The following is a 20,496-nucleotide window of genomic DNA, read 5'->3' as shown; positions in this document are numbered from 1 at the left end:
AATTGCAAAATTAGCCGCTCTTCAAGTTTACAGAGCTTCAAGAAACGGCAAGACACTGGGTTAATAAAACTTGTAAATCACAGCAAAGTGTGGGGACAGATGGGAGAAACTGACTGGCATCAGTCTCTGCAGTCGGGTTGGGTTGATAAGACCAATGCAATGATGACCGAGTGCCGACGCCAAATTTATACTTTGTCTCACAGCCTTGTCACTCACCTGAAATAACAGATTTCTGTCAGCTTGAAAGTCAGTTATTTAGGTGAGTGACTAAGTATAGATTAGGCTTCTTTCTATGGGAACAGGGGGGTCTGCAATTACAGACAATTTTCCAACCCTGGAGGTTACCAGCTGCTTCAGTAACCGTCACAGAGCACTGGGCTCAAGTCACGTATCCCACGATGCACCTGGCATGATGCAGAGGTGCTCTGCTTAATATCCGGCAGGTTGGGGCGTAATCACAGCGGTGAGATGTGTGAGTCGGCCATGGTAGTGTGAGGATTATCATTGAATACTACAACAATGACTTCTGGAGTCGCTCAGGTTAATGACAGAGAAGTCCAATGTTCAGGTCTTGATGGCATTTTAGACCAGGGGTTCCAAGGAGGACCCCCAATTGCCCAAATAGCCATAGCCTCTGGCTGCAGCCCCCCTATTGAGAAATTGCTTTTAGAAAAAAAAAAACACAAATAGCTAAATTGTGAAAATAGCAACTATGGCACATCTACAAGCTCACAATGTGACGTATGGCAACACTTTGTGAGCTTTCAGATGGAGATTTCAGATGGAGATCAGCTATTTTCGACCTTTAGAAAACTATCTTTTAAAATGTTAAGAATGTAATGACATGCCCAAAACAAGGATGCCAGGTTGAAACCTGGTAAACTTGCACAATGACCTTATGCAAGGGTCTTCAACGTTTTCAGTCCAAGGACCCCTTAGTTGAGAGAGAGATGAAGCAGGGACCCCCACAACCTTATCATAGATTCCATATAGTTTCATTGTTTGACAGCACAATCGTCATTGTATTTTGGATTCATGTCAATTTGTGTTTTCAGATATTTAACCACTTGAACCATCATTACCTAATAAACTTGACCTTTCACTCTGTACTTAGTCTGCTCTTTTTCCCCTCTTTTTCCCCTCTACACCAAACCTCTTTGGTGTATTTTTGGCTAAAGTTCTCAGAACATGGGGGAACATAGGGTTCAAGTAGTTCATATAAAAAAGGAGAAAAAAAAAGTCTATCACACAAAGATTTGGAGGACCCCCTTTAGTAACTCTGAGGACCCCCTGTTGAAGACCCCTGACCATATGAATTGAATTAACTCCTAATTGGCCCCCCGGCCCCCACTTTGAAAACCTGTGTTTTAGACGGAAAAGGGGAAGATGGAGCGGAGAAACGTGTGGGGAAAGAGAGGAAAAGACAGATAGAGAAAAGGCAAGATAGGTGTCCCAGACCCGGAGAAAGAAAAGAGATTGAGACTGAGACGAACGACTGTAATTTCCCCTGCTGTCATTTGTTATGGTTCTGGGCGAGGGCAGTGATCGAGTTAGGGGCGGCCATGAATAACCAGATGATCTACACAAGCTGGCAAGTAGGGGAGGGGCTGAATCACTTTGAAGCTGAGCGATGGCCTTGATACGTTTTTGATAAAAAACATGGCGGGTTTGAAGTTGGAGGGAAATTAAAGAATCCAGCTCGACTGTGAATTGATTCCCTCACTGCGAAATAAAAATCGGAAATGCTTTCAGAGTTGAGCGCAAAATAAAATAAACATCAGATGACAAAAAATTAAAATAAATTCTACGAACAAGTTTGTGTACTGATGTCACCAGCATAAAGCAAATGTGCGATACATATTTGCCCATGAATAACTATACAAGCTCTCTATAGACCGTTCGATAAGACTCGCTGCACAAGGTTAAAGAACATTACCTTTCTCTAGCTCAGGGCCCCCTGCCCTTTCATCTGCGAGTTGACTTATTCATTTAACACTGGTGTGTGGCTCCAGGCTAACCTGATCCCACCATCTTGCAGCCCCTCCCAGAAGACCATAACAACATTGAAGAGGTAACAGGTGGTGGTGGGCAGGCAGCGGAGGCTCAAGTACTGCTCAGGTTTTACAACAATCAGCAGCGTCACACACTGCCAATTATATTGTGCGCAAGGTAGATACTCTGTCTGAGAGTGCCGGCTGTATATATAGGACAGGTTGTTGTTTAAAGCAGGGGTTCCCAAACCTTTTTGTCTCAGGGCACCCCATAAATATTTTTTTAATCCGAGGCACCCCTACATTATAATTTTCACTCCCAGCACCTTGTATTTATAGCATATCGTCATTGTCGGGTGGAAACCTTATATGTCCAAAACCGTTGGTTTTGTATTTATCATCTATAAAATGTACTAAACTAGTGAAAACAGCAGATCTACAAGCACACAGTGCTTGTAGATCGTCTGTTTTCACTAGTTTTGTGCGACAGTCTTGTATGATGAAGCAGGGCTTTGCTTTACCAAAAGACGTACACATTTGAAACTTGGAGATACAAGGTTTCTGCCCGTCAGTGACAATATTTTAGTGATTATGTTGCGAGTAAAACGTTGAGATAATAGCTATTTTGGTTAGAACTGACTGAAAAGAACTTTGTATTTCAAGTTTAAAATGATACTAAATATTTTTTTGTGTGAAAAAATAAATTCCAAATATTATCAAATTATCTCGCGGCATCCCTGGACTGCCATCACGGCACCCCAGGGTGCCCCGTCAACCACTTTGAAAACCCCTGGTTTAAGGACTTAAGAGTAGGCTCTCTGTCTAAACTCTAAAACAAACAAATATATCTAAGCTAATACATGTTTACCATTTATTGTATGGTAACAAAAATATATTAATTTACCCTTGTCTAGTTCAATATGAGGCCAAGCATACAGTACAGGAATAAAATTAAGGGTGATGTGTGTGTGTGTGTGTGTGTGTGTGTGTGTGTGGGGGGGGGGGGGGGGATTACAAAGGGGTAAATATCCTCTTTTGTGTTGGAGGAGAGAGCGGTGTGTGATCTAAATCTGGGACCTTTTATCTGAGAACGGCTGCGTTTGAAAGCAGTGAGGTCCACTTCAATCCACCCTGCTATCAAGCATGCGGTGGTCAGTTACAAACAAGATGAGGCGACAGCGGAGATACACTTTCCAATCTGACCATCGAAGAACAAGAATGGGGGAAAAAAAAAAACAATGACAGCGTCAAAGTTGGGTTAAGGTATATAGGGTCAGTAAAGTATCTAGGGTTTAAGTGTAGGGATGGGACTATATGAAAATTTCATATCACGATTATTGTGACAAAATAAATCGCGATTTACGATATTATCGCGATAATCAAAATCCATTAACCTGGGGTGGAACATATGCCAAAAAATAGCAGATCTACAAGCTCGCAACGCGTCGCAACTCGACGTGCTGTGAGCTTGTAGATCTGCTATTTTTTTACAGACATTTGATAGAGAGTGAAAAAAACTTTATCCAGTACCTATATTATAAGTACCTTTTACCAATTATAGAGAGTTTAAGTGGTACCGGATATGCAGCTTGGCAAAGGAGGACGAAATCACGATAAATTAAATCTCCACGATACGATATATCGTGAGTGTTTTTATCACGATACACGATAATATCGCGTATCGTCCCATTCCTATTTAAGTGGTTAAGAAATAATTCAAACTGAGTAAGTAAGATGACGTTACTGGCCAGTTTACAATTTCAAACATAAATTATAGCCTTTCAAATTACCCTCACTGTAGAAACTCCACTGCATGAATTATCCCTTTGTCCTCCTGGGTTATCAATGCCCACTGATCTGACAGGCAACAATACAACACAAAGAGGAATTATGTTATGTCCACAAGATTCCACGTCATTCAAGCAACAACAAAATAGGCAAGACGCCAGAGTGGTGGAAAAGATGAATCCTGTCACACACAAAAACAGCACCACTGAGCAGCAATTACGAATGATTTGCAAGGCTGAACGCCTACTAAAGAGCAATTATGGCCAAGACGAAGGCTAAGCCACAGGGGGCAGCGTGGGCCCGAGTCTGGCCAATGATGAAGGCAAGCAGGTAAATGGATGCTGTCTTTTGACAGTGATGTAAGCCAAGAGGGCGATAGCAAGAGGGTGCAAAAGACCCGTACTTCCCGTTTCTGTGTGACGTAGGTAGTTACCTTTTTAGGAGGCGGAAGCATGTTTGGAGTCTATTCATTTACAATGGGAGAGCTAACGTGAACACAGAGCAAAATAATAGTTCAGGAGCTATAGTCACTGAACTAAATATTGGACCAGATCATCACAAGCCACATAATATTAACAAAATTGTCATACTAAAGTGGCTTTTTTCAGCGACACAACAACTGAGAAAATCAGCTTTATTATTGCTCTTTAGCTGTCCCACAGTGTCCCAGCAACAGACTCTCACGGGATCTATAGCACCAGTAAACAGGACGTGCGCGAGATTTGCCGTCAGAGCCGGCGCCCACTTAGGAGACTATTTGTAGGCTTTGTGTACCATGTCGCACTCTAGTGGATCCAATGAGGATGAGCTATCTTCATTAATTAAATATCTTTGATGTAAGTCAGTGGTTCTCCACCTGTGGGTCACATGATTTTTTTCTTTTTTTTGGGGGGGGGGGGGGGGGGGGGTGTTCCCATATGACAGTGAAGTGACCATTTAAGGAGTTTTAAAACCTAATACATAATAAAAGGAACAGATTAAAAAAAAAAAGTCCATTACTGCGTCAAAAGTAAGCAACAAACTACACAATAAAAAATTGCCAAACATTGGCCATATAATATGAGAGGCGAAAAGTGTGAAAACTTGACCTGCCACTCATGTATCAATCCAGAGATTCATTTTCCACCCTGAATTAGAACAAAAGATGAATACAATTCAACTATTATGCACAGCACATTGTAACCAGTCTTTGTATTCTTTAAATATTGTGGTCGGTATCTAACAGGAAGCATATAGTCAGTGTTGAATTATATCTTTTCAGAGCAGGGGTCACGCCTCTCATGCAAACGGACATGTATTGATGTGTCACAACAGGGTGTTTTAACAAAGAAACAAGCCTGTATGCATATCAATAGACCTGTATAGTAGGTGTTGAGCGACGTGTGCGTGACATCTCTAGATAAGCGACCCCCCCAATCATTGAATCACCAATGCACCACTGCATAATAGTACACCAACTATTGACATTTAATTATGTTACTGTGACTGCATGAGGTCTTATATTTGTTGTTTGAGCGTGTTATCCGTGTGGAGTGGACTGTTGTGTTCTTATGTGCGTCTGCAGGTGTGTCATAGGCACTGGCATACAGAGCGATCAGTTAACAAAGCTTGTCTGTATGTTCAGTAAGTCACTAAAATCCATACATTACCGGTATAATAATAGTGTCCCAATCAAACCCTGACAGTGCACTCAATTCAAATATAGGCTATGGTATTATTTACAGTAGATTACAGATTGGAGGAGAAGCAAACAATTTTCTGTTGTGGAAAAGTTATTGTGGCACCACCTGGCAGAAAACACATCCATGGTATCTTGACATTTCAGCATAATAATCATTCGCTCATTCTCAGTTATGTTCTTTATTTAAAGCACAAGTTAAAGCATTCGCTCATTCTCAGTTATGTTCTTTATTTAAAGCACAAGTTAAAGCACAAAACATCGCCCCTGTGAGTCCTTGTGTCGATCGGAGATCTATGGATACAACTGTTAACTGTTGTCCATTGGGCAGAGACAAAGAAAGCCAGGACGCAGTATGATATCTAGAATAAGATAGACATACTACTTGTGAAAATTAATGGATCTTCTTTTTCTCCACATTTCTCTCCCTCTATTTGTCCTCACCACTCATCTTTCTTTGGAGATGCATAGCAAAGCTTATTAGGCCTTTATGAGGAATCAAATGCTTGAAAGTTTATCTGCCATTCTTTATTTTTTCTTATTGTTTGACACGAGTGTTGTGTTGAAATCGTAGGATTTTGATTGTAATTGTGAAAACAACAAACATTGTGAAAACAATTCACCCTTTGTTAGCCTTCTGGTTGGTCCCTGACTGACCAACCAGCAGGCTCTATCTGCCTTGTCCTGCCCTGGTTCCATCTTTTTTATGTTGAATTTGCTAAAACATAATTTTTGGAGAAATAAAAACATTTAAAAACATGCTGAGTCACTATACTGCCACTGAGCAGCTCCATTTGAGTGAAACCAATTATGTTTGTCAAATATGACACCTGCGTCATTTGGAAGATAGGATTAACATGTGTGCTTCCGTTAAGCCAGTGGTTCTCAAGCTATTCAGGCTGTGACCCCCAAAATAATCATATTTTAACTGGGGACCCCCCACCCTGACGAGCACTAAGAGTTGAGGAATTACATTTTGTATAACACGGTTCTATTGTGAAAATCTACATGCTCACAACGCTTCGCAACGCCAGGCGTTGTGAGCATGTAGATCGACTATTTTCACAATTTCTGCCTCTAATATTTGACAATTTGGCCAATGTTTAATTTGTCATTTCAGAGGTATTAACAAAATCAATAACCAAAGACAACGCATAGCTATTTTTTCCAGGACCTTCCAGGACCCTTGATCAATTCCAAAACCTTTCCAGTACTGGAAAAATATTTTTCTAATTTCAAAATATTTCCAGGAATTTCATGACCGTGGGAACCCTATGAAACCAATTAAGTTTGTCAAATATGACACCTGCGTCATTTGGAAGATAGGATTAACACGTGTGCCCCCGTTAAGCGGTGTGTGTGTGTGTGTGTACAGGTGACGAGGGATACTTATTGAACCCTGTGTGGGGATGAAGGCCGTGGCTGTGTGTACACCTGGGAGACTCAGCATCCTGCCTACACTGCTCGCTCTCATTTTCATAATCATGAAGACACAACAGGCCATTCTTCTGTAGTGCAAATATCGCTCCCCTCCTCTGCCTCATATGTAAACACGCGCGCGCGCGCGCACACACACACACACACACACACACACACACACACACACACACACACACACACACACACACACACACACACACACACACACACACACACACACACACACACACACACACACACACACACACACACACACACACACACACACACACACACACTAAAGCCAGTGCTCTCCAACCGATCTCTAATGTTGTAAAGCTCATTCCTGTCTGTTCCATGCGTGTGTATGCCATTTCCCCCCTGAAATGTACTGCATACAAACCATGGCCCAGACATTTGCATTGGCGCGAGTTGTGTGTGCCTGCTAGCAAGCAGCCAAATGATTGCGACCGTAGGTCGCTATTTAGTATGAAAACGTGTCTGTCTGTCACACATCATAGACCACATGAGACTGACACAATATGTCCAGATGATGCCCTGTTAGGGCAACCACACTAATACAATCCATTTTTGCCCATATATGGAGATCCCTGATGTCATCAACATTAAGCCCATATTTGGGAATGCCCATATATGGACACATTGTGTCAGTCTCATGATAACCACTGTTGCTGCTGCGAAACAAGTCACACTTGCAAATTAATTCTGTCCTTGTCCCTTTTATGCCCATATATGGAGATCTTGCCCATATATTGACATATTGTGTCTTACTAGTTTATATTATGTAGCCCACTAATGTTAACTAGTCTAATGCGATTGGCATTGTCAAGTGAAGTATTATGTGATCTCTAATGGGAGGAAATTCCTCATTATGTCCAAAAATGTTACTTTTCAGGTTTTAAAAACAGCAGAAGTAGCAAATCGAAACGATCCAAACGGGTCGCTTCGCGCAGTGTTCCGAGCTTTTGGATCTCGCTACTTTTGATGCTTTGTGTGACGCTGTAGCATGATCAAGTAGGGCATTCATTTATGTTAGAAATAAAGTTAAAAATGGAGATAAGAGGTTTCTGCCAAACAGCGACGATGCGCAATTTCGGACAACATGCCTCTTGCCGGCTGCTCAGCGCAGTCACTTGCTCGACTAATAGCTTGTTCAGAAATATGCCTCACAAGCCTCAAGGACTCGCTCTGTCGCCACGCTTGCCTTGTTGTCAAGTGATGTCAGAATCACAGCGATGGAGGTGTGGTTTGCATAATTTTCTTTGGGAATAGCCTAAATGCGTTTCATGTGTGCAATGCCAAGTGATGTCAGAGACGCTATAAAGTGCTTAGAATGATGATATCACACCTGTAACCCTTTGGACTGTGGATGTTGCGTCTTGAAAGGCACTGCGAATGAGGGAGACAATTGTGTCGTCGCTGCTCAGAAGTGTGCATGAAATCCAAAAAACTTATGAAAATGTAAAAAGCAAAAATACATTTCTTTTCCCCACTCTACAATTTGTGGAGGAAAGTAGCTGTTTGGCAACTTTCCCCCTCCGAATGACACGGTTTTATTCTTTTACGGTGGACATTTCTTGAGGCTGAACAGTGGCGAGCAGAGCAGAGTAACCTTGTTAAGATTGACCCAGAGAACAAGCAGCTCTTGATTCCTTCTCTCTGACACGAAAAACAAACATCAAACGTAGCAACCGTGAATTGCCCAGATGTAAATGTAGCAATTCACCATCTATTTCAGCAAACCCAGTCGGCAGTTGTCCTTTTATCTGCGTTGCAAACACAGCTAGCAAATGAAAGGTTAATGTGTTCAAATGGCAGCCATCACGGCTTCAAGTTGAAGCAGTTTCCCTGTCATTTTAAACAAAGCACCCAAATAAGAAAACTGTGGAAGAGTTGGGGTGGACACATAGAATAAGACTTTTAATTTGATTAAGCCACCCCTCCCCCCACCACACCACACCACACCACACCACACACACACACACACACACAAAACCTATTAGTTTCTACAAATGTATTTAATCTTGAAATTCGATGCAATACAGAAAGTAAACAGAGTACGTCTTAAAAGTTAAAACCTACAAAAATCTGTGGATCAGAAACCGATGAGATGGCACCATTGCGGTATTTTAAGAAAACCTTTTTACTTATTTTAACGCTTTTCCTACAGATCTAAAACTAGAGACAGATGGTAATGTGAGGACTCAAATTATGGTTGAAATCAAATCAACTGTGCTCGAATGAATAGTTTCTGACTGGTCATTAAAATGATTAATAGTTCCTGTATAGGGTGTGATTTTTATGATGTTAAATATTAATATACTCTATATAATTTTTTTGGACTTGATTGTTTTTTTTCCCTCATGCTTCCTTCAATGCATGAGTAGTCCAAGTTGTTTCTTTTCACCTGACGGGGGATTTCCCCGGGATGGACATAGCGTGTGGAAGGAACACATTACAACCAGTTCCTTTCCCCTCCATCAAGCGCCCCGGCTGGCCAGGGGGAGGCATCTTGATTGGGTTTTAGACTAGTGTCTATTTAGAAAATCCTCCTGTGGACAGGTGTCGGATATTAGCACTCGTGCTACATACAGTTTAAACCAGGGGTCTTCAACGTTTTCAGTCCAAGGATCCCTTAGTTGAGAAAGAGATGAAGCAGGGACCCCCACAAACTTTTCATAGATTCCACTTAGTTTCATCGTTTGACAGCACAATCATCAATGTATTTTGGATTCAAATCAATTTGTTTTCAGACATTTAACCACTTGAACCTTCAAAACGTAATAAACATAACCTTTCACTCTGTACTTGGTGTGCTCTTTTTCCCCTCTACACCAAACCTCTTTGGCAAGGCGTTGTAGATCTGCTATTTTTGGCTAGGGTTCAAGTGGTTAATACAAAAAAGGAGATAATTTTTCCCTATCACACAAAGATCCTGGACCCCCTGTTGAAGACCCTTGCTTTAAACAATGCATTTGGTTTGTGATGTCCACGTCAAAAAAATAAACCTAATATGTTATAACATACAGTATGTAATGAAATGTAATGAATGAGAGTACAGTGGGAAGAAAATAAACGTAACATATCTAAACAACTAACATGTGCAAAATGGACGCTTCAAACAAAAGATGTATACAAAAACTGTATACAGTATATGTCAAATACAAATAAGCTCTAGCCGAAGAAGCTAGCCTTTTAAGAAGTGGTTTGTTAGCTGAGGTGTGGTATGGAAGCTTGCCTGGCTCTGCAGTTGACCTGAGTAGAACAGGTACTACTGTTGCTTGGCTGAACTGTGCTCTCCTTTCCGGCAGGTCCAGGGGGTTGCACGCACAATGGGGGGTGCGTCTGCCGGATGCCAGTTGGGACGAACAAATCCTTTTCCTTGTCACTGCGCTGCCCAGTAATCTAATCTAATACCACATGTCAGATCGATTTGTGTATGGTTATAGGGTACAAGTCCCTGCAAGGCAAGTAGACAGCAATTCGCTGCCACGTCCAATTAGTGGCACCATTGCAGGGGGCGTGGATGGCCAGTGGCCACAAAGGTATCACATGGGTACAGCTCAGGTTGATGAACGCGCACGTTGAGAAAATCACAAGTTCCAAATGTGCAAATCAAGGTTTTGAGGCCAGACAAGTTGTTGAAGCATTACCATATCATCTATCAACATTAGTTCAGGACCATACACATTTTAAAACTCCACTTTTTATACTCAATACTTGAACAATGGTACTATTCCTGTTTAATAACAGAGCCTTGTAGAAAAGCAGATGTGCAATTGGAAATTACTAATTTACAAATTATTTTATTTAAATGTATCGTTACCTATTTCTTAGGCAAAGCTCCCTGTGAAGTATTGTTTTTTTATGCTCACATCTGTCACCTACTACGATTTGAATTTTCAAGTTGTCGTTATGTCATAGGAGGCAGGTTTCAAAAGCATTAAAAACAAAGAGTTGTTATGGAGACAGTGGCAAACAACAAGGGCGCTTTGCCATAATTTGCACTTGTATACAGCTATAGCATGATGCTCACCCTCCCATCATCCACTCCATCTCCTTTATGTTACATTTTCATTGTTCTTGATGGAAAAAAAAGTCATGTCTCATCAACCTCACGTCATCTTGAGCTTAAAGAGGTGGTGCCATGATTTCCCCCCCTCTAAAACATGATTATCAGGTATTATGATTATACTAGGAGGAAGATTTTTTCCCAAAAAAGTATACAGAAAGAGTTAAAATTGGGTTTTTATGTGGCCACACCCCCAGTTCATTAAAGGGGGCGTGACACGGCCAAAACAGCTAATTATGGCTATCAAATTAGCCAATTTTTTTAATGATGTCATGTACCCCCATGTTAAATGACCCAATCAAATTAATTTATTGTAGTTACTGTACTGAAAGTAGTACTTTCTGTACAGTAACCGAAATAAATCAATTTGATTGGGCTAATATGGGGGGAGGGGCGGAGTCGATTATCCATATCATTATCTTTTGAAACTGCCCCAAAAAAAGCTGTCCGAGGTGTCTTTCCGACTTTCTAAACCAGCTTTAAAACTATCAGTTCTAGGGGTAAAAATGATATAGCATTCGCTATAAAATCAATGGTTAGACCGATAAAAAAGTACATGTCTTCTTCAAAAAAGGTGTCAAAAAAGGTGTACGAGGGTCAACACGCTTCTCCCCGTCTATGCGACGGTTTTGTTGGCCATACCCTGCTGTCTCTTGCCCTAACCTGACTGGAGCACCCGGGACACCGGAGCAACCGTAGAACGAGGGACCAGCGATCTCCTCCTCCTCCTCCTCCTCCGCAGAGGAGGTCCGCGGCTCATACACTCTGTGTGTGTGTAGCCTGTGTGTGTGTGCTTTCATGCGTGTGTGTGTGTGTGTGTGTGTGTGTGTGTACACGCAAATAGCCGTGCGGTGCAGCGCTAGCCGCGCTACACGCTAACAACAAGGTTGTGCGCGGCACCGCACGACGGACGAAGTATACATTGCGCGGCACCGCACGACGGACGAAGTATACATTCACTACTAACTGATACGGCCCCGCCTCCTTTTCAGACTGTTTGAAGAAACACCACGTGACCTACTGTATCATAATGTTAATTTTCGGCCGGTGTCGCCACTCCTTTAAGTATGCAAGGATGCCTTCGTGGGTGGTGACCCAGCTGATATAGCCACACCCCACAGTGTTGGGTGAATGGCAATTGGGGAGGAGTTGATACTGTGACACACTTAGTATCTGTGTTTTTTAACTGACACTTTTGGCCACAAGGTGGCAGCCTCCAAGAGAAAACAAACAAATACTAAGAGAATACATCATTTCTCAAAAAAAAAACACATCAGGGGGTCTAATGAAGTACTTTCAACCTCCTAGACACATGAAAAACAGAAAAAGTAAAAAACTATGGCACCACCTCTTTAAAATAATAAAGATGAAAACCAGCACGAGGGAAACACAAATATATCACTCAGGCAGAAACCTTGTATGTCCAAAAACGTTACTTTTCAAGTTAATTTAGTCACTAAATTCATTGGTTAAATATTTATCAAATCCACAGACAGTGTCAGTTGTAATAACTTAGCCTCTTTTGATCTGGGGTTACTACACATTTCAAAATGTCCAAACATTTTCAAAAGCGGACGATCTACAAGTTGTGACCTTGTAGATTAGCTGGTTACTTTTGCGTGACACTCAGATACTAAAAAAGTATATAATATGGCAAATGAAATATGGAGATACAAGGTTTCTACCTGACAGTGCCAATATTCTTACAGAATGTTGCATACAATGATGAGTGAAAGGAAGGAAGGAATGGCACATTTCCTCCTTATCACATTGGTATTTTCAATCTTTTGGCTCCTTTGAGCACAAATGAGGGAGCCTGTCCATCATGCAAATACTTCTCACTTGATAGCACAGTCAGGGTCAATCGAGTGCCTTTCAGCTTATAGTAGCCCCTGCACAGTCAGCTGACAGATTAACCCTTTAACATTTATGCAGTATACTTTATGTACAGATTGGGGTTTATGTTGTAGGCAAAGAAAAAACAACTCTGTACTTTCCCTGGCTTGAGTGCTTTGAATTAATATCTTGTCTGCCCTTAGAACTCAATAATCATTTCTGCTTTTCAAAGAAACCAGCTCACAGAAACCCTCAGTCAGGGAGGAGGGAAAAACATAAAATAGTCTTTATTTCATTTGACTCCCATTCGGGGTTAGAGTTGAGCAATACATCTCCAGTAATATCATTTTTACTTAAGAAACAGAAACCACAAATATACTCAATGTTGGTACCAGTGAATATCACGTTGAATATCACTTAGATGGAAGACAAAGACCAGATAGTCTATGGAATAGCAGCTGGCGGATCATTGCAGTAAAAGAAGTGTTAGTAAAAAAAATGGGTCCAATTTCACACTATCACAGTTAAATGAACACTGAAGATTTTACTACTGTATGTGGCTATTGTGATTTAAGTTAAGTTCATATTATTTCTTAGAGATGCAAAGTGGTCAATAATACATGGAAGTACGTTTAGTAGAGTGTGTGTGTGGCTGTTCAGAACATAGCAGAGGACTAATTGTGATATTAATAAGCATATTAACCAAAAATAGGATGTAAACCAGACAAGCTGTCAACCTTGACTGACATCCAGTATGACAGCACATTATACACCCGTGGTGTGTATGTCCTGATAGGAACATCAACATACACACAGCACTCAAGAGCACAAGCGCGGGGGGTAACTTAATGGCTTTCATGGGCTGGGTTTTGGCTAATTTCTTATCAATATTGGCATTATTCTGAGACGCTAGTTACAATCTTGACGCAAATAACAGGAGGTCATTTGTTCTCTGAGAGGAGCGTTCTCTTCATAGAACGGGTACACATTATTGTGTATCATTATTTTATGCTTTAACTATTTAAAAATAGCAGATATACAAGCTCACAGCGCGGCACCAAGTGCCGCGCTGCGAGCTTGTAGATCTGCTATTTTTGAAAAATCGTGAAAATTAGAATTTTGACCCGATTCTATAAGTGTCTTTTGAATCCTTCTAAGAGCACAGCACTCAAGACGAGCACAAGCGGGGGGTAACTTAATGGCTTTCATGGGCTGGGTTTTGGCTAATTTCTTATCAATATTGGCATTATTCTGAGACGCTAGTTACAATCTTGACGCAAATAACAGGAGGTCATTTGTTCTCTGATGAGACACGCCGCCTGCAGCATCAGAAAAAGGCATTCCGAATGTAAATGGCAGGAAGTCTGTAATATGGCTGTCGCGTGGGCCGTCATGCACACGTTGGGGCGTCAATTTTGTTCCCTCTGAGCTCAATCGATTGCCACACAGTGATTAGAAACAAATGCCTTGTGAGATTCAGCGCTCATGTCTTTTGATCTCCTTTTCTGCCTCACGGCCAGGCGTTGCAAAACAGAATTAGAGAGGGCCATTTATTTGGATCTGCTACGAGGAAATGGACGGCGAATGTGACACTATACTAGTCAATTTGTGTGCTGGGAAAACAGACATTGAGCCTTCCTTTTGGATAACATGCTGGGTGATTGTTATTCTTCAGGTTAAAATCATGGTTCAGAATGTATACTGTAGCTAATTCACCCTGGTAAAGTCAAAGCGGTAAAGTCGGTACTAGGGAAGGGACAATACACGATATTATCGTTTATCGTGATAAAAAAACACAATAATCGTATTGTGGAGATTTCATTTATCGTGATATCGTCCTCCGCTGGGATCAATTCACCTTTTAATTGCCGAGCTGCATATCCAGTACCATTTTAAACCCTCTATAATTGGTAAAAGGTACTTATACGTTTTCGATACCGTCTTTTTTTCACACTCTATCAAATGTCTTTGCCCAAAAAATAGCAGATCTAGAAGCTTGTAGATCTTTTTGGCAAATGTTCCGCCCCAGGATAATGGATTTTGATTATCGTGATAATATCGTAAATCGCGATTTCTTTTGTCACAATAATCGTGATATGACATTTTCATATCGTCCCATCCCTAGTCAGTACAAATCCCGAAAATTTAGCAATACGATGCAAACGCAAGACGTCAAACAGTTAACAGATGAAAAGTCTCACAGGGAAGCAATGAGCTCAAAATTCTTGAGAGGATCTTGCAGAACCCTGGCTTGGCAGCTCGGGCAAAGGATGTAAGGAGCTGGGGAAGAGGAACATTCTCTTCATTAACTGAACGCCTTTCAAGGAGAAAGCCAGGGCGGACGTTCAGAGGCATGTTACTGTAGGCAAGCCTGAATGTTACAACAAACAGCAGCTGTGGGGGAGGTGCAGCGCATTCACTGATCACTCTGATTGACACAGGAAGTGACCGTTCGCCTTCTCCAAACCAGCAGCCAGTGAAAATGCCAAGGGCCAAATTGAAGATGCTGCGTTTAATTGTGCGTGCGTGCGTGCGTGTGTGCGTGTGTGTGCGTGCGTGTGCATGCATGTCTTGAGCAATAGGGAGAGAGAAATGTACCATTTATAGTAAGCCATCTTCTGCATGGCATCATGGCTTTCATACAACCAATAAACAGATAGACCTAAACACCTACAGCAGGGGTGGGCAACTTTGATGATGGAGAGGGCCACTATATTTCCACCTTCACTCCAGAGGGCCGCATTGCATATTGCTACGTCCTACTTTGTCATTCTAGTATCACATACAATAGAAGCAAAAATAGCAGATCTACAAGCTCAAAACGCATCGCGCTGCGATGCGTTTTGAGCTTGTAGATCGGCTATTTTTGCTTCTTTTGAATTGGAATCCTGACTTATTGTTTGTTATTTCTTAATTGGAATCCTGAAATGTAACATTTTGATTTAATTTCAAACGCATTTAGTTATATACTCATGTTAACTTTATGAACCTAAATACAAATACTTTGAAAAAAAAATGTAATACTGCTATACTAGTCATTAAGCTACTAAGATAGACTGCCGGAATTAAAGCAGGTCATGTTTGGAATTGTAACAGCTGAAATCAGTAATATATTCAGTATTCCGGTATTAACCTGCGGGCCGCATTAAGTGAAGGTGGGGGCCGCATGTGGCCCCCGGGCCGCCAGTTGCCCATGTATGACCTACAGTATGTTGTATGAAGCCGAGTGGACAGAGAGGCCGTCTGGGAATCGGAAGCCGGAAGGTCACCGGTTCGACCATCGGCTCACCCGGTCTATGTGTCAAAGTGTCCCTCTGCAAGATGCTAACTAATAACCCCTAACTGATCCCCTGGTGCCGCTAAAAATAGTCACCCACTGCACCTAATTGTTAGGATGGGTAAATGCATGACGGATGAATTTCAGGTATGTGCGCCAAATACCCCTACAAGAATAATATTATAAGGTTATTATCATGCCTTCAGAGATGCTTTTCAGTTGCTCCAATAAACTCTTATACAACAACTTATTTTCAAGTACACACCCCATGAAGCCTTGAATGAATGGCATCTTTTAGTTTTTGTCACATTTCCTAAGCGAATAATTTGATGACCTCCGTAGTCTCCTGTGTCTGCTATTGACTGATGATCCGGTCATCAAATTATTGTCTTAGGAATGCAACAAATAAAAATACAAATAAATAATAAATGATAAAAAAAAGGAATTCTCCATGAATTCAAGGCTTCATGGCATGTGTAGAAAATAAGTAATTATTTGGGCGAATTACTTCTTTTACCACTTCGACTGCCAGGTATTATCAATTAATTAATCTGCCTCTGTCAGGGTTTTTCAGTGTTTTTACCTTATTTCGCCGACCCACGGAACGCACATCTTGTTGCACCATGTGCGACAGGATGTAAACAAAAGTTGTCTGGAGGGGCGGACAATTGTCTTTCCTTTCACACGGAAAAGAACATTTCTATTCTGCGATCATCCGTTCTTTTAATTATGGTATATTGAATATAGCTAAGAAAACAGAATGCCCGCAACACTCAAAGATCTAAATGGAGAGTATTTAGGTACACGTCCCAACAGTATAACGTCACTGTCGGGCAGAAACCTCGTATCTCCAAGTTTCAAATGTGCATGTTTTTTCGCAAAGTAAAGCCCTGCTTCATTATACAAGGCCGTCACACAAAAGTACTAAAGTAGTGAAAACAGCCGATCTACAAGCTGCTTGTAGATCGGCTGTTTTCACTAGTTTAAATCATTTTTAAAATGATAAATGCAAAACAAACGGTTTTGGACATACAAGGTTTCCACCCGACAACAACGATAAGTTACTCTGGCGTGCGTCCCTATTTTAGGCATGTCATTATAGGTAAAGTCCTGTTAGCAACGTGTGCCGCGTGCATTCACATATTTATTGTATTCACATGAGGACAGATAAGGAATCTGTTCAATTGAACCCCTAACCGCAGAGGTTATGCGGTTCTTTAGAAAGCGGGATTTCCGTCTGTCTGAGTGTGGGAAACTGGAGACTTTGGGGGCTCAGGGCCATGAGAGACCACACACAGAGCAACAAGGAGACAACATACCCTGGTCAATAGGTTATTCACACAAAGTACAAATGGGAAAAGGAAACTCAGGGGCTACATCCAATCTTGTTACAAAATATGGAACTGTGCTGCCGTTGTCGGTGAGCGCACACACATGCGCGCGCGCGCGCACACACACATACACACACACTCACGCACGCACGCACACACACACTATCTCTCCATCTCTGTCAGGCTGTCAGAAGGCATCAGCAGCACTCTGGGCAGATGATGGAATCAGCAGGGCAGATGATGGAATCAGGAGGGCAGATGTGCAAACACGACTGACAGAGCCCACCCTCGCCGCACCCCACAGCACACCACGTATCATTACTAAAACCACAGCCTTACACTGAAATGGGAAAGGGCGTAGTGTACCTTAGTCCGGGGGGGGGGGGGGGGGGGGGGAAAGGGTGATTTTTGGCTGAACGTGATTTTGTCAGTAAAAGTTTTTTTTTTCTCAACTGATTCTTGTCACCTCTTAAAGGGTCAGTTCACCTCTGAGACAACCAGATCTTATTTTATTGTTGTTTGGGACACGATCAACACAATCCTGAGTTATTTTTTGTGTTCAATCTGTGTTTTGAGATATGTTAGTATTTCAACATGAATGATCATATGATGCAGCATGATGACTCATATGATGCAAAATTGCATCATCATTCATGCTGAAATACTAAAATATCTCAAAACACAGATTGAACACAAAAATAACTCAGGATTGTGTTGATCTTGTCCCAAACAATAATAAAATAAGATCTGGTTGTCCCAGAGGTGAACTGGCACTTTAAGGATTCAAGAGGGTGCCCAGTGATATCCCTTGGGCATTTTTTGTTATTAACCCCTTAACGCCCAAACCACTAAAAATCTGTTCTGGGCATGTAGGGGTCAATATTTAAAAATGCATAAATATTAAATCTAATGCACTGTACATATTCACTTTCATGGATACACACTGTAGAAAGCAAACTTCATTTATTATTTAGATCAAGTATCTTGCATGAAATGCCATAAAACTCAATTCTGGGTGGATTTTTAGAGGTTTGGGCATTAAGGGGTTAATAACTAAAAATGCCCAAGGGATATCACTGGGAAGTTGTGGGAACCCTCTTGAATCCTTAAGAGGTGACCCTAAACTACAAGAATCAGTTGAGAAAAAAACTTTTACAGACGAAATCACGTTCACCCCTTCAGCTTCCGGAATACCTATCTCACCGGTGCCCTCTCTTTTTAATTTTTCTACATACACTAAGCATGGACTTAAAGTGTACGGGTGTGTACTGTGTACGTACGTCCGTGCGCGCGCACGTACATGCTCACACTGCAAGTAAGTTGAAGGGTCAAATATGAGCTAATGGGAGGCAGTCTGGACAAAAGGGACCCTTCTTACCAAACAATCAATACAAGGAAGGGAAATCCAACCCAGGCTATTAGTCGGCACGCTGCGGCCTCAGTGCACACACGCAAAACGCTCAAAGTGAAAGGCAGCTAAGGAACAAGACACAAAAGATACAGTACATCAGTCCTATTGTTTTCTTAAAAGGAAATATTAGTAAGTATTCATGATATAAATATACACTTATGCTTAAGGCATCTTAGCGCATTGTTATCGATTTGGACAATTAATTATGACCAAAGCTGATAGGACCCATCTGGCCACAACGGGTTCACATCAGGGAAGGTTTTCCCTCATCAATCTGTTCACAGATCAATTCATCTTTAGAAAGCAGTATTTTGTCTTCAGCTGGGTTAGGGTTTTTCAAATTGGGTGTTGTTCAGTACCCAATAATTAAAAGTGGAACAGGTGAGAAGGGCCAGACGAGAAGGCACTTCAAACCCACATGACTAGCGGTGGGTGAGGTCAACAGCTGAGGCCAATCAGAAGTGGTGTCCACATGAAGCTATGACTCAAATGACCCGTTTAGCCACATGGAAAGTATAGTCTCACATCACTGACCAACCACCGTGAAATCTCCAACATGGCCATACAATGACCGTCATTCAGCGTCCAGTGATAACGCTAGGCAAATAGAATGCGGGAGGGAGTTCAACAGCTCATTAAAATGCGGTCTCTGGCTCTCCGTTCCATTCAGCACCAGCATTGTGGGTCCATTGTGTGCAGACCCTGAAACCAAACAGGAGCACACAGCTGCAAGATGCAGATCTGAAGCCAAAGCCCTGACAGCCAGGCATGATGGAACAGTCCATTCAGGAGCAGAACTGCCGTGCCGTGCTGCTGCCAGACAGCCAGGGCTTGCAGCCCACAGTGTGCAGCAGATACACAGCAGGTCACACTAGTTCAAATGAGAGAACGTTCAAGAGTAGCAGGGAAAACCATTAACATACATTGTGTGTGACGCAGCGAGCGTGTTTGAGAGAGGAGGCGAGGGCGTCTCATCTCCGGCAACCACTGGGGGGTGGGGGGCGGGCGGGGGGGGGGGGGGGGCGGATGCGGTAGGAGATGGGAGAGCAAAAGGGAGAGTGACCTTTTCCAGATGGTATAGCCTTTAATCCATGCAACAGTCCTGCTGGGAACACAAAGACTGGAGAAGTCTGATAAATTAGACCCAAATGCCATTGTATATCTGCGTTTCCATGTGCATATTAACGAGAAGGCACTTCAGTGGGCTTTGAATTGGTCTGCCTTCAAGAGGGCCACTCTGGCGGCCATATTGGTCAAGTGGAAACAGTCACGCCAATCTTCAATCAGTTGAGCCCGGGCCCCGAATTCTGCTTTGGTGCTCCAAACTAGCACTTGGAATTATTTCAAGAATAGAATGGAACCGAATGAATAAAAATGAAATGAAGCAGTATGACAAGACACCAGGTGGACAGCTGTAGTGTTGCACTTCAACAAGTTGACATCGTTGATGCGCTGTCCTACAGTTTACTTTAAACAGTCAATTCTACACTAGTGTATGTACCCGGAAATGCCTGAAAGCATGTCGGCATAAAGAGCCTGTCTTCATAGTGTGGTACGATGCGTCCAATAAACAGCTCCCGTAGGATTTTTGTGCTAAAATTGATTTTTTTGCAGATCCTGGTTCTATAGAGTCCAAACTATGAGAAAATGATGGGTGTCAACTTTTCCGGAC

At 42.0% G+C, this 20,496-nt stretch overlaps 1 protein-coding gene across 1 annotated transcript in view; it reads right to left on the bottom strand.

The window, feature by feature from the left end:
* The window catches only part of pdzd8 (PDZ domain containing 8), a 64,519-nt gene that overhangs the window by 6,563 nt on the left and 37,460 nt on the right, over positions 1–20,496 (bottom strand). The gene's annotated exons all lie outside the window — the stretch shown is intronic.

Source organism: Nannobrachium achirus (genome assembly GCF_963921795.1).
Source record: "Nannobrachium achirus genome assembly, chromosome: 13".
Taxonomy (NCBI): Eukaryota; Metazoa; Chordata; class Actinopteri; order Myctophiformes; family Myctophidae; genus Nannobrachium; species Nannobrachium achirus.
Note: the sequence above shows the minus strand (reverse complement) of the source record. Positions and strands in the feature narration are given on the sequence as shown.